Below are 12,791 nucleotides of genomic sequence, written 5' to 3'. Positions count from 1 at the left end.
TTGAGCCCAGGAGGCAGAGGTTGCAGTGAGCCCAGATTGTGCCACTGCAATCCAGCCTGGGCAACAGAGTGAGATGCTGTCTCAAAAAAATAAAGATAAAAAAAAAAAAGGGAAGAAAAATGAATTAAAGGAGGATTTACTTAACTAAAAGACAGTTTTAAAAGAACAACTGCCGACAATCATAACATTAGCAGAAATCACTTTAGCATTTTGTGTTGATCGCTTTGCTCCACAAAGAATATCTGTGAAACACCCGTAATGCTCAAAGTTTTGTTTTTTTTAATCTTCAACTTTTAAGTTCATGGGTACATGTGCAGGATGTGTAGGTATGTTACATAGGTGTCATGGTGATTTGCTGCACAGATCAACCCATCACCTAGGCATTAAGTCTAGCATCCATTAGCTATTCTTCCTGATGCTCTCCCTCTCCACCCACCTCCCCGATGGACCCCAGTGTGTGTTGGTCCCCACCATGTGACCATGTGTTCTCATCATTCAGCTCCCACTTATAAGTGAGAACATGTGGTGTTTGGTTTTCTGTTCCTGCATTAGTTTGCTGAGGATAATGGCTTCCAGCTCCATCTATGTCCCTGCAAATGATATGATCTTGTTCCTTTTTATGGCTGCATAGTTGTAACATCAAATTTGATGCATCTTATTATTGTGATCTTTTCAGACAGGGTCTTGCTGTGTCACCCAGGCTGGAGTGCAGTGGTGCGATCATGACTCACTGCAGCCTCGACCTCCCAGGCTCAAGAGATCCTCCCACCTCAACCTCCCAAGTAGCTGGGACTACAGGTGTGTGCCACCACACCCAGCTAATTTTTGTAGAAGCAGATTTTCGCCATGTTTCTCAGTCTGTTCTCAAACTCCGAGGCTCAAGCAATTCTCATGCCTCGCCCTCTCCAAGTGCTGGGATTACAGGTGTGAGCCACTGTGCCTGGCCCCATCTTATTTTTAAATGTAATAAGATCTCAGTTGTATGCTTCATCTCAAGTGATTATTCAGCTCCAAAACAAATCAAGTTCCTTCCAAGTACAAAAGAATCTATGTTCTAAGGCAGTGGAAGGAAGCAGGGTTGGGGAGAATATATCATGTTCAAGGAAAATGAAAAGAACTTAACGTTTTGAAAGACTTCTAGTCAAAGGAACTCTGACTCATTATCCTAGATGTGATGGGAGGTGGGGGGCATTTAAGCCTACATTCCCACTTCCATTTTAAAGTTAGAATCAGGAGGAAAATGGGGATTGAGATAAAGAATTTTGCTGTGTCACAGTTTGGCTGAAAGGCGTTCTGCCTAGCAAGGATGCAGGTGATTTGCACACGATCCACTCTTGAAGCTTAAACCAGTACTTCTATGATGTATTTTTTTTGGGGGGTGGGGTGGGTGGGGGTAAAGGGAGGAAACAGCCAGGATGAGGATTGAATATATTTGAAAGGAGATTCAAAGTGATGTTTATTGAGCACTTCACTTTGGAAAAGCAAAAAATCAAAGGCTGTCTTAAAGATTATACAGAAAATATGATTTATTGGAGATATCCCTTGCCTCCAAGCTCTAATATTAAGCCTCCAAATATAATGCAAGTTATATTGGTATAGAAAATGGGAAGGAGCAGGCAGATTTATTATGTATGAGCATGAATAATTTTTATCTTTATTGCTTTCCCACTTCAGATCAAGTTGGAATTTTTAACTTTTCACCAAAGATTCTTTGGTTTTACAGAAAATATACCACAGGTACATGAAATGTAATATGTTGTATACGTTTTTAATAGTAGAAAGTAATCTTAAAGTTAGTTTAAAATTAAAATTATAGTTTAGTGGTCATAAGAGTTAGATAATCGTGTGGTAACCTGTGAGTGTGTTTATTTAGCAATGATGGTGACCATGAAGGGACTCGCTCAGGCCATTTAGGAGAATATCTGACAAGCCAGAAGGAAGATGGTTTTAATAACCAGGAGAAACGTAAACTCATTATAGATTTGTATAATAAGGGTGAGTTCGGGGTAGTATAGGCTTCTAATGTACAGTGACAGTCTCACTCTGTCATCCAGGCAGGAGTGCAGTGGTGCGATCTCAGCTCACTGCAACTCTCCATCACCCTCCCGGGTTCAAGCGATTCTCCTGCCTCAGCCTCCCGAGTAGCTGGGACTACAGGTGTGTGCCACCACGCCTGGCTAATTTTTTCTATTTTTAGTAGAGATGGGGTTTCACCGTGTTAGTCAGGATGGTCGCGATCTCCTGACCTCGTGATCCACCTGCTTTAGCCTCCCAAAGTGCTGGGATTACAGGTGTGAGCCACCGCACCCAGCTTACCATAGACATCTTTAACATATCACAGTCTTCCTTCAAGTAATACCCTACTGCTTGACGTTATGCACAAGAACCTTACGACAGTATTCTTCCAGACCCCAGACTCTGTGCTGTTGTTATCCTCTATGTTGCTTTTGCATATCCTATTAACCTCACAAAACATTGTTATTTTTGTTGTAGGCAGACAACATATTTTATATTTACCCACATACTTGCCTTTGTTAGGGCTCTTTGTTACTTTGTGTAGATCCAGATTTGTATCTTGTATGGTTTCTCTTCTGCCTGAGGAACTTCCTTTAACATTTTGTATGGTTCAGGTGTATTAGCGATGAGCTCTCTCAGCTTGGTTTATGTTAAGCTTTTATTTTGCCTTTATTTATTTTTTTGAGACGAAGTCTTGCTCTGGTGCCCAGGCTGGAGTGCACTGGTGTGATCTCCACTCACTGCAACCTCCACCTCCCAAATTCAAGCAATTCTCCTGCCTCAGCCTCCCGAGAAGCTGGGACTACAGGCACCCACCACCACACACGGCTAATTTTTGTACTTTTAGTAGAGATGGGATTTCACCATGTTGTCCAGGCTGGTCACAAACTCCTGACCTCAGGTAATCCATTTGCCTTGGCCTCCCAAAGTGCTGAGATTATAGGCGTGAGCCACCATGCCTGGCCTTGCCTTTATTTTTTAAAGATAATGTCACTAGGTAAAGAGTTCTAGTTTGACACACTTTCCTTTTAAGTACTTTTTTTTTATATTTAAAAAATTGGTTTCTTTTAAATTTTTAATTGACTTTTTTGGCCCATATTTACGGGGTATATAGTGATGTTTTGGTGCATAACGTCTAAAGTGATCAGATCAGGATAATTAGCATATCGTCTAGAACGTTATTTTGGGAGGGTGAACATTAAATATCCTCTTTCTAGCTATTGAAACTGTGTATTACTGTTAACGATAGTCATTCTACAGTACTGTAGAACTCTAGAACTAATTCCTCCTATCTAGCTGTAATCTTGTGTCCTTTAACAAACCTCTTCGTATCTCTCTGCTCCCTTTTCCCTTCCCAGCCTCTAGTATCCTCTGTTCTCCTTTTTACTTCTGTGTGGTCAACATCTTTTTTAGCTTCTGTGTATTAGTCTGTTTTCACATTGCTATAAAGAACTGCCCGAGACTGGGGAATTTAAAAAGAGGCTTAATTGACTCACAGTTCTGCATGGCTGAGGAGGCCTCAGGAAACTTACAATCAGAATGAAAGAGGAAGCAGGCATGTCTTAGGGGGTTTCACCCATGTTGGCCAGACTAGGTCTCAAACTCCTGGTCTCAAGTGATCGGCCAGCCTTGGTCTCCCAAGGTGCTGGGATTACAGGTATGAGCCACCATGCCAAGCCTGTTTGTAGTTTTTTGAGGAACCTCCATACTGTTTTTCATAGTGGCTGTACTACTTTACATTCCCACCAAGACTGTTTGAGTTCCCTTTTCTCTACATCCTCACTAGCATTTGTTATTTTGTCTTTTGATAATAGCCATCCTGCAGTGAGATGATAACCTCACTGTGATTTAGAGTTGCATTTCCTTTATAATTAGTAATGTTGAGCATTTAAAAAATATATTTCTTGGCCATTTGTTTGTCTTCTTTTGAGAAGTGTCTGTGTAGATCATTTGCCTATATTTAAATTGCATAGTTTGAGAATACAAACAAATGGAAAGACATCCCATGCTCATGGATCAGAAGAATTAATTTTTTTTAATTAAGCAGAAATTTTATTTCCAAGCTCTTCAGAGATTATTGCAAACACAAAGTTGTCTTCTAAAAGTATCTCAAATCAAATCAAAGGCACAGCATCAAAATAAATAAAACACTTGTGACATTAAGAATTATTTTAGGTTGCAGTATTTTACATTACTTTGTTTTTAACTGTTTACAATGTTCTTCGAGTCCATATTTAAACATTTCTTAAGACATGAAATAGGCCGAGCATGGTGGCTCATGCCTGTAATCCCAGCACTTTGGGAGGCCAAGTGTGTGGATTGCTTGAGGTCAGGAGTTCGAGACCAGCCTGGCCATCATGGTAAAACCCTGCCTCTACAATAAATCCATACACACACACACACACACACCACACACACACACACACACAAATTAGCTGGATGTTGTGGCATGCACCTGCAATCACATATCACAGTTACTTCGGGAGGCTGAGGCAGGGGAATTGTTTGAACCTGGGAGGCTGAGGTAACAATGAACTGAGATCATGCCACTGCGCTCCAGCCTGGGTGACAGAGTGAGACTCTGTCTCAAAAAAAGAAAAAAAAGATATGAAATAATGTATTTAGGTACAACCACAACTACAAAGCAGAGAAACTTAAGAATATAAAGACTGAATCTGCTTCATCTATATATACGATGAGGCAACCTAATGCCCAACATAAAATTAATCTTTCCAGACAAGTTTGCTAAGAAACAGCTCCCATGTTAAGTGTTAAAAAATGAAACAACCTTCTCATTTGGAAAAATCAAGACATCAGTCAATTAGTAAAGCCTACTCTTTTCCCCAGCAATTTGTACTTTCTTGCCTTCATTTAGAAATTGTAAATTCATGAGCAGAACACATTTTGTAGACTTTGGTATAAAAAGATTTGTCAGGAACAACAGATAACAAATACTCAATTTTTTAAATAAACAAAATGTTTTCCTTCCTAAATGTAAACATCCAGTAAATAAAACATACATGATATTCCAGGTATAGAAACATCAGTAATTCACTTATGAAAGAGGTACATTTTGGCATATCTGGTGGTAAGGTTTTTGTCTTACATATAAAGCACTTCACCAAAAAAAAAAAAAAAAAGCAAAAAAACCCAGACTGTTATTATTTAGAGCTATATTCCTTCTCCCAGTTTTGTTAGTTGAGTAGAAACTCACCAATTTCTGTAGAATTTTGGTTATAGGACCAGGCCACAGGAAAGGTCTGAAATAACTAAATGTCACTTGACTAGGGAAAAGCCTTCTCTTGAGACTTGGAGGCAGTCACTTACCACTTTGTGCTTGAAGGCATTCCTCTGCAGACTTCTTTCCTAGAGTCTTCAGGGTAAAGCACAGGATCTGGACTCCAGGAGGGGGTTACTTCCTGTTGCTTCACTGACCAGCACGTCATCCTTTCAGGCATTCTGCATGCAGTACTGTTGCAGCTCTGCAGCTGCCTGGGAGACCTTGATTCTCTCCACGCCGACCTGCAGCTTGAGCTGCTCCACCAGGCACTGCAGGGCACTCTTGCTGGCCCTGGAAGACATGGTAGCAGCAGTGTTCTCCAAGGGCGGTTGAGCCATGCCAGGCGGGTCAGCCCTGCCAGGCCCTGGGCGTGGGCACTGCCAATATTGTTGAAAGGACCATACTATCCAAAGCAATCTACAGATTCAACGCAATCTTTTTTTTGAGATGGAGTCGCGCTCTGTTGCTCAGGCTGGAGTGCAGTGGTGCGATATCGGCTCACTGCACGCTCCACCTCCCAGGTTCACGTCATTTTCCTGCCTCAGCCTCCCAAGTAGCTGGGACTACAGGCGTCCACCACCATGCCTGGCTAACTTTTTTTGTATTTTTAGTAGAGACAGGGTTTTTCACTGTGTTAGCCAGCATGATCTCGATCTCCTGACCTCATGATCCGCCTGCCTTGGCCTCCCAAAGTGCTGGGATTACAGGCGTGAGCCACTGCGCCCCAGCCTCAATGCAGTCTTTATCAAAATACCAATGACATTCTTCATAGAAATAAAAAAAATCTTAAAATTTATATTGAACCACAAAAGATTCCTAATAGCCAAAGCAATTCTGGGCAAAAAGAAAGCTGGAGGTATACACTGTCAGACTTCAAAATATACGACAAAGCTATAGTAACAGCATGGTACTTGTCATAGAAACAGACACATACACTAATAGAACAGAATAGACCACCCGGAAAGTAATCTATTCATCTACAGCCAACTGCTTTTTAAAATTTTTTTATTTTTTGAAACAGTGTCTCACTCCATCTCCCAGGCTGGAGTGCAATGGCATGATCATGGCTCACTGTAGCCTTTACCTCCTGGGCTTAAGAAATCCTCGTACTTCAGCCTCCTGAGTAGCAGGGACTACAGGTAAGTGCAACCATGCCCAGCTAACTTTTAAAAATTTTCTGTGGAGACAGAGTATCGCTATATTGCGTAGGCGGGTCTTGAAACCCCTGGGCTCAAATGATTCTCCTGCCTTAGCCTAAGTGCTGGGATTACAGGCATGAACCACCACGTCCGGCTACCAACTGATTTTTGACAAATGCAACAAGAATACTCACTGGGGAAAGGATAATCTCTTCAATAAGTGATGCTGGGAAAACTAGATATCCATATGCAGAAGAATGCAAATCGACCCTCACCTCTCACCCTATATGAAAATAAACTCAAAATGGATCAAAGACCTAAATGTAAGATCTGAAACCATAAAACTACTACAAGAAAACATAGGGGAAACCCTTCAGGACATTGGTCTGGGAAAATATTTTATGAATAAGACCTCAAAAGCAGTCAACAAATCACTTGAGCCTAGGAGTTTGAGACCAGCCTAGGCAACATAGTGAGACTCTGTCTCTTCATAAAATAAAAGTTAGCCAGATGTGATGGTATGTACCTGTAGTCCTAGCTACTCGGGAAGCTCAGGCAGGTGGATCACTTGAGTCCAGCAATCCAAGGCTGCAGTGAGCTACTGTCAAACTACTGCCCTCTAGCCTGGGTGACAGAGCAAAAGCTTGTCTCTAAAAAACAAAAGCACAGGCAACAAAATCAAAAATAAAAGTACATCAAACAAAAAAGCTTCTGCACAGCAAAGGAAACAATAAACAGACTGAAAAGGCAACCTACAGAATGGGAGAAAATATTTGCAAGCTATTCATCTGATGGGATTAATATCCAGAATATACAAGGAGCTCGAACACCTCAACAGCAAAACACAATCTGAATACTTTAAAGGCATCTCTACTCTGCTATCAGCTTACGTGCTTCTGAAGAGAGGTCTGCTGTCTTTGTTTTTCTGTAGACCTTCTTGCACCCACCATAGCTGCTTCTAAGATTTTCCACTGAATCCTAGCAATTAGATTAGAATGCTACTTGGCATGGTTTTCTGAAGTTTATTCTGCTTGGGATTGTTGAGGTTCTTGGATTTGTGGGTTTATGCTTTTCATCAAATTTAGGAAATTTTGACCATTATTTCAAATCATTTTGTTTCTTGTTTCTCTTCTCTTCCTTGGACTACAATTACGCATATGTTAGACTGCTTGATATTGTCCTTTAGGTCACTGCTGCTCTTAATTTATTCTCAATCATTTTTTCTGTCACCTTTATTTTGTCAGTTTTTAAAATTGCTATTTCTTTTCATTGATTGATACAGTTTTCTGCCAAGTATAACCTGCTGTTAATTCCATTTTTCAATTTTTTATTGTATTTTTTATTTCTAACAGTTCTAAGTATTTTAAAAATATTTTCTTATAATGCTCATGTTTTTATCTTCTTGAAGACAGTATACTGACAGGATAATGTATTTGTTTACTAATTCTATCATAGATGTCATTTCTGGGTTTATTTCTCTTGATTTTTTTTCTTTTTGTTACTGTTATTTTGTTTCCTTGCATATTGGTGATTTTTTTAAAAAGTTTATTTTTATAAAAAATTCTAGATTTATAAAGTACAAATATATTTCTTAGAATTCTTACATAACCTGTGCCCATTTTCCCCTATTATTAACATTTACATGAATATGGTGCATTTGTTGCAAATAATGAACCAATGTTGATACATTATTATTATTACTGTGTTTTTGTTTTTGTTTTTGTTTTTCTCCAGATGGAGTCTCGCTCTGTCGCCCAGGCTGGAGTGCAGTGGTGCGATCTCCACTCACTGCAACCTCCGTCTCCTGGGTTCAAGCGATTCTCCTGCCTCAGCCTCCTGAGTAGCTGGGATTACAGGTGCTCACCACCATGCCCGGCTAATTTTTGTATTTTTAGTAGAGACGAGGTTTCACCATGTTGGCCAGGCTGGTCTTGAACTCCTGACCTCAGGTGATCCACCCGCCTCAGTCTCCCAAAGTGTTGGGATTACAGGTGTCAGCCACCATGCCCAGCTGATACATTATTATTGACCAAAGTCCATACTTTATTCAGATTTCCTTAGTTTTTACCCAATGTCTCTTTCCTCTTTTATCCCACCCAGAATACCACATTATATTTAGTTGTCATGTCTCCTGAAGTTCCACTTGGCTGTAAGTTTCTCAGACTCTTCTTGTTTTTGATAACGTTTACAGTTTTGAGAAATGCTGCTCAGGTATTTTGCAAATGTCTCTCAATTGGAATTTTTCTGTTTTTTTTTCTCATAGATGGATTTTATAGATTTTTTTGGAGGAAAATCAGAGGTAAAAATGTGATTTTCGTTACCTCAAATTAAGAATATATACGATCCACATGACTTAACTTCTGTTGATTTTTTTTTTTTTTTTTTTTTTTTTTTTTGAGACGGAGTCTCGCTCTGTCACCTAGGCTGTAAGGCAGTGGCGCAATCTTGGCTCACTGCAACTTCCACCTCCCAGGTTCAAACAATTCTTCCTCAGCCTCCCAAGTAGCTGGGACTATAGGCGCCTGCCACCATGCCCAGCTAATTTTTGTATTTTTAGTAGAGATGGGGTTTCACTATATTGGCCAGGCTGGTCTCGAACTCCTCTCCTTGTGATCCAACCGCCTCGGCTTCCCAAAGTGCTGGGATTACAGGCATGAGCCACGGTGCCCGGCCGTACTGTTGATTAATCATCTGGCTGAGGTGGTGTTCGTCAGCCTTCTCCATCGCAAAGTGACATTTTCCCTCTTCCTTTCCATATGCTTTTTGGAAGTCTCTATACGCAACCACACTTCAGAAGTGAGGAGTTCGCTGCACCTCCCCGAGGGGAGATTATCTACATGAGTTGTTTGCATAGGAGTTTTGCCTCTTCTCCTGTGTTTGTTTATTCACTCATTTATTTATATCAGTATGGACTGAGGAATATTTTTTATACTTTCAGTTATAATCCAGTGCTGTTTAATTTGTTATCCAAATGTTCCAGTTTTGGTCATTGGCAGTTTTTTCAGTTTCTTGTTTCTCCTGTATCCCTTTGGCATACCTCTTCTATAGTGGGATAGGCTTTTTTAAAAAAAAAAACAAAAAACAGAACAAAACATTAACTTACATTTTGGCACAATAAGATGCTCTAGACTCATTTTGTATAATTTCCTGCCCCCACTCTGGAATCAGCTATTTCTCAAAGGAGTTCTGGGAAATGCATTAGTGTCTACTTACCTGTTTGTACAAATAGACCTGCAAATATTTGTTTATGTGAGTTAAACTAAGAGTCTAATTGATGTCCCCAACTGTAATTCATTACCACATGGATCATTCTAGCCTCATTCCTTTGCTTATATGTAAACTCCTACTCCAACAGAGAAATCTGGCTTTCATCATCTGCCATTAATTTCCTTAGTTGTTCATTTCCCGTATACATGCATAGCAATTTCAGAATTGTTAAGCTGTATCTCTGTGGGAAATCTGTTACCAACCAGAGTACAGTGCTTATGTCCAGTTTCCTTTCCTTTTAGTCTCAGAAACTGCACTCATTGCCAGAGTTATTTAGGGCAAAACCCTTTCCCCTCACCCCTTCAATAAAGTTGTTTCATCCATTTGTAATACAGCTAAACTGTATACAATTTTGTTAGTCATCTGTATCTTGATATTTCTTGTATCATCAACATGTTGTCATAGTCTGCATTCTAACTTGGGATTCCCCAGCTTCCTAAATGCTTCCCTAAACTTTGCAACACTAAACTTCATTATTTGTACTGTGAAGTTCTACAGACTTTCACAAATGCAGTGTCATATAGCCACCATTCTAGTATCATAAAGAATAGCGTCTGGGCGCAGTGGCTCACGCCTGTAATCCCAGCACTTTGGGAGGCTGAGGCAGGTAGATCACGAGGTCAGGAGTTTGAGACCAGCCTAGCCAAGATGGTGAAATCCTGACTCTACTAAAAATACAAAAATTAGCTGGGCGTGGTGGCAGGCATCTGTAATACCAGCTACTCGGGAGGCTCAAGCAGGAGAATCGCTTGAACCCAGGAGGTAGAGGTTGCAGTGAGCCGAGATCGCATCACTGCACTATAGCCTGGGTGACACAGCAAGGCTCTGTCTCCAAAAAAAAAAAAAAAAAAAAAAAAAAAGTTTTACTGCCTGAATAAAATCTTCCATCTGTCACCTATTCAGCCCTTCTTCCCCCTTCTTAAGCTCCTGATAACCACTGTTCTTTTTACTGTCTCCATAGTTTTACCTATTCCAGAGTGGATAGGTTGGGATAATACAGATGTACCTTTACAGACTAGCTTCTTTCACTTAGAAATATGTATTTAAGTTTCCTACATGAGTTTTCATGGCTTGACAGCTCACTTTTTGTCACTGAATAACAAATATTCAATTGTAAAAATACCAGTTTCTCCATTCGCTTATCAAAGGACCTATTGCTTCTAGTGTTTGGCCTTATAAATAAAGATGTTGTAAATATTCATGTACAAGTTTTAAAATAAACTGGGCAGTTACCTAGGTACATGATTGCAGAATCCCATGATAAGACTGTGTTGAACTTTGTAAGAAACTTCCGAGGTGGCTCTACCATTTTGCAGTCCCAACAGCAATGAATGGGAGTTCCTGTTGCTCTGCATCTTTGCCTGACTTTGGTATTGTTAGGCTTTTGAATTATAGCCACTCTAATATGTGTATACTGGCATCATGTTTTAATTTGCAATTCCCTAATGACATTTGATGATGAGAATCTTGCAGTATGCTTATTTGCCCTCTGTACATCTTTGGTAAGGTGTTTATTCTGATCTTAATTTCTTAATGGGGCTTTTTTTCTTATTGTTGGGTTTCAAGAATTCTTTGTATATTTTGGATACTAGTCTTTTATCAGGTATGTTTTGCAAATACTTGCAAAATGCCTTCATTTTTAAAGTTGGTAAATGCATTTATTTCATTCTTGTTCCCGAAGGGAATTTTGGCTGAGTATATAGTTCTCTGAACAGCTCCTTTTCTCTTCTGTGTGCAGATTGTACTGTATTACTGTCTAGTCTGCATTGTCATCGTTGAGAATTCTGTCAGTCTGACATTTTTTTGTAGATGATGTGTGTGCTGTCTAGTGTTTGGGATCATATTATTGCCTTTGATGTTCTGCTGTTTCATTTTTGTGTGTCTAGGCATGTTTTTCTTTTTATCTTAATTGGGATATGTTTTGCCTCCTGGAATTTTGAATTCATATTCATATTTTTAATTAGTTATGACAATTAATCAATTAGTAATTTAATTAGTTATGACACATTTTCCTTTAAATAGTTCCTCTCTTATTATTCCTTTCTGGCTCTCTGATTAAATATATGCAAGATCTTCTCATTTTGTTTTTTAACCTCTATGGTGTTTTCCATCTTTGTTTTATTTTGGGTAAATTGGGTCAGTTCTTCAGATATGTAATTATCTTTTTATTTTTGCCTTATTCACATTTGACTCACCTACTTTATTTCAACAATTTTTTATTTTAGGAATTTCCATTTGCTTTTTTCCTCAAATATTTCTGCTAATTCCTAGCTCTTTAATATTCAGTTTGTAATAGAATCTTCTGTTTCTTTAAAGTTTTGTACATAGCTCTTGGATATTCTGAATCTGACACTCCAGCCTCTTTGGTTCTTGGAGGGTGTACATCTCTGACTGCAGTTTGCTTGCCTCCCTTTGTGTTTAATCTTTGATCTTAAACTGGGTGGCTAACTTGGTGAGTCCTTCCTTTAGAGAGCATTTGCATCTGCGTCTGGCGGTAGTCAAGGGACTTATCCAAACCATGATCATATTGGATCCACTGGAGACTTTTGTTCAGAGTAGGAGTCTCAGGTTCAGCTTCTATTTCTTGCTGCTTTCCAAGTTCAGTATCCCCACATCATGGCTGCTATATTAACCTGGCCTCATGGTAATCTTATTCCTCCATCTGTGTGCAGATCAGGCCAGCTCTGCTTCTCCACTGCTCTCACTGCCTGCTTCTCTGGTCTGAGTCCTCTCCCTCTCTATATTCCTTGACTTCTGTCTTCTGGGTGCTGTTGCAGTGGCTTTGGAACATGGAGACACTGGTTTCTGTTCTTTCTGGTTTCTGACTGATCTGAGGTCTGCTCATATTTAAACTTTTTAATTTGGTGGCAAGAGGGTATGGGGAGAAAGGGTGGGATGTCCCTGGATGGTTCTTCTACATTTTATGAGAAATCCTTCAGAGGATGTGTCCCAGCCCAAGTCTAATTGTTGTAGAGTGGAGAGTCCTTCAGAGTGTGACAGTTTTTGATGACTGAATCTGATCACTTCTCATGACCTGTCATGCTACTCCCTGGTCCTACCTTCATCATATTTGCACGTGGATTACTAAG

The 12,791-nt window shown here is 39.8% G+C and overlaps 1 protein-coding gene and 1 pseudogene across 1 annotated transcript in view; one reads left to right on the top strand and one right to left on the bottom strand.

Annotated features, from left to right (window-relative positions):
- Positions 1-12,791, top strand: part of FANK1 (fibronectin type III and ankyrin repeat domains 1) — a 122,016-nt gene that overhangs the window by 52,707 nt on the left and 56,518 nt on the right. The window lies entirely within an intron of this gene.
- On the bottom strand, positions 5,392-5,598 carry LOC115832131 (annotated as a pseudogene).

This window comes from Nomascus leucogenys, chromosome 3, assembly GCF_006542625.1.
Source record: "Nomascus leucogenys isolate Asia chromosome 3, Asia_NLE_v1, whole genome shotgun sequence".
Taxonomy (NCBI): Eukaryota; Metazoa; Chordata; class Mammalia; order Primates; family Hylobatidae; genus Nomascus; species Nomascus leucogenys.
This window is presented reverse-complemented; position numbering and strand designations above follow the sequence as displayed.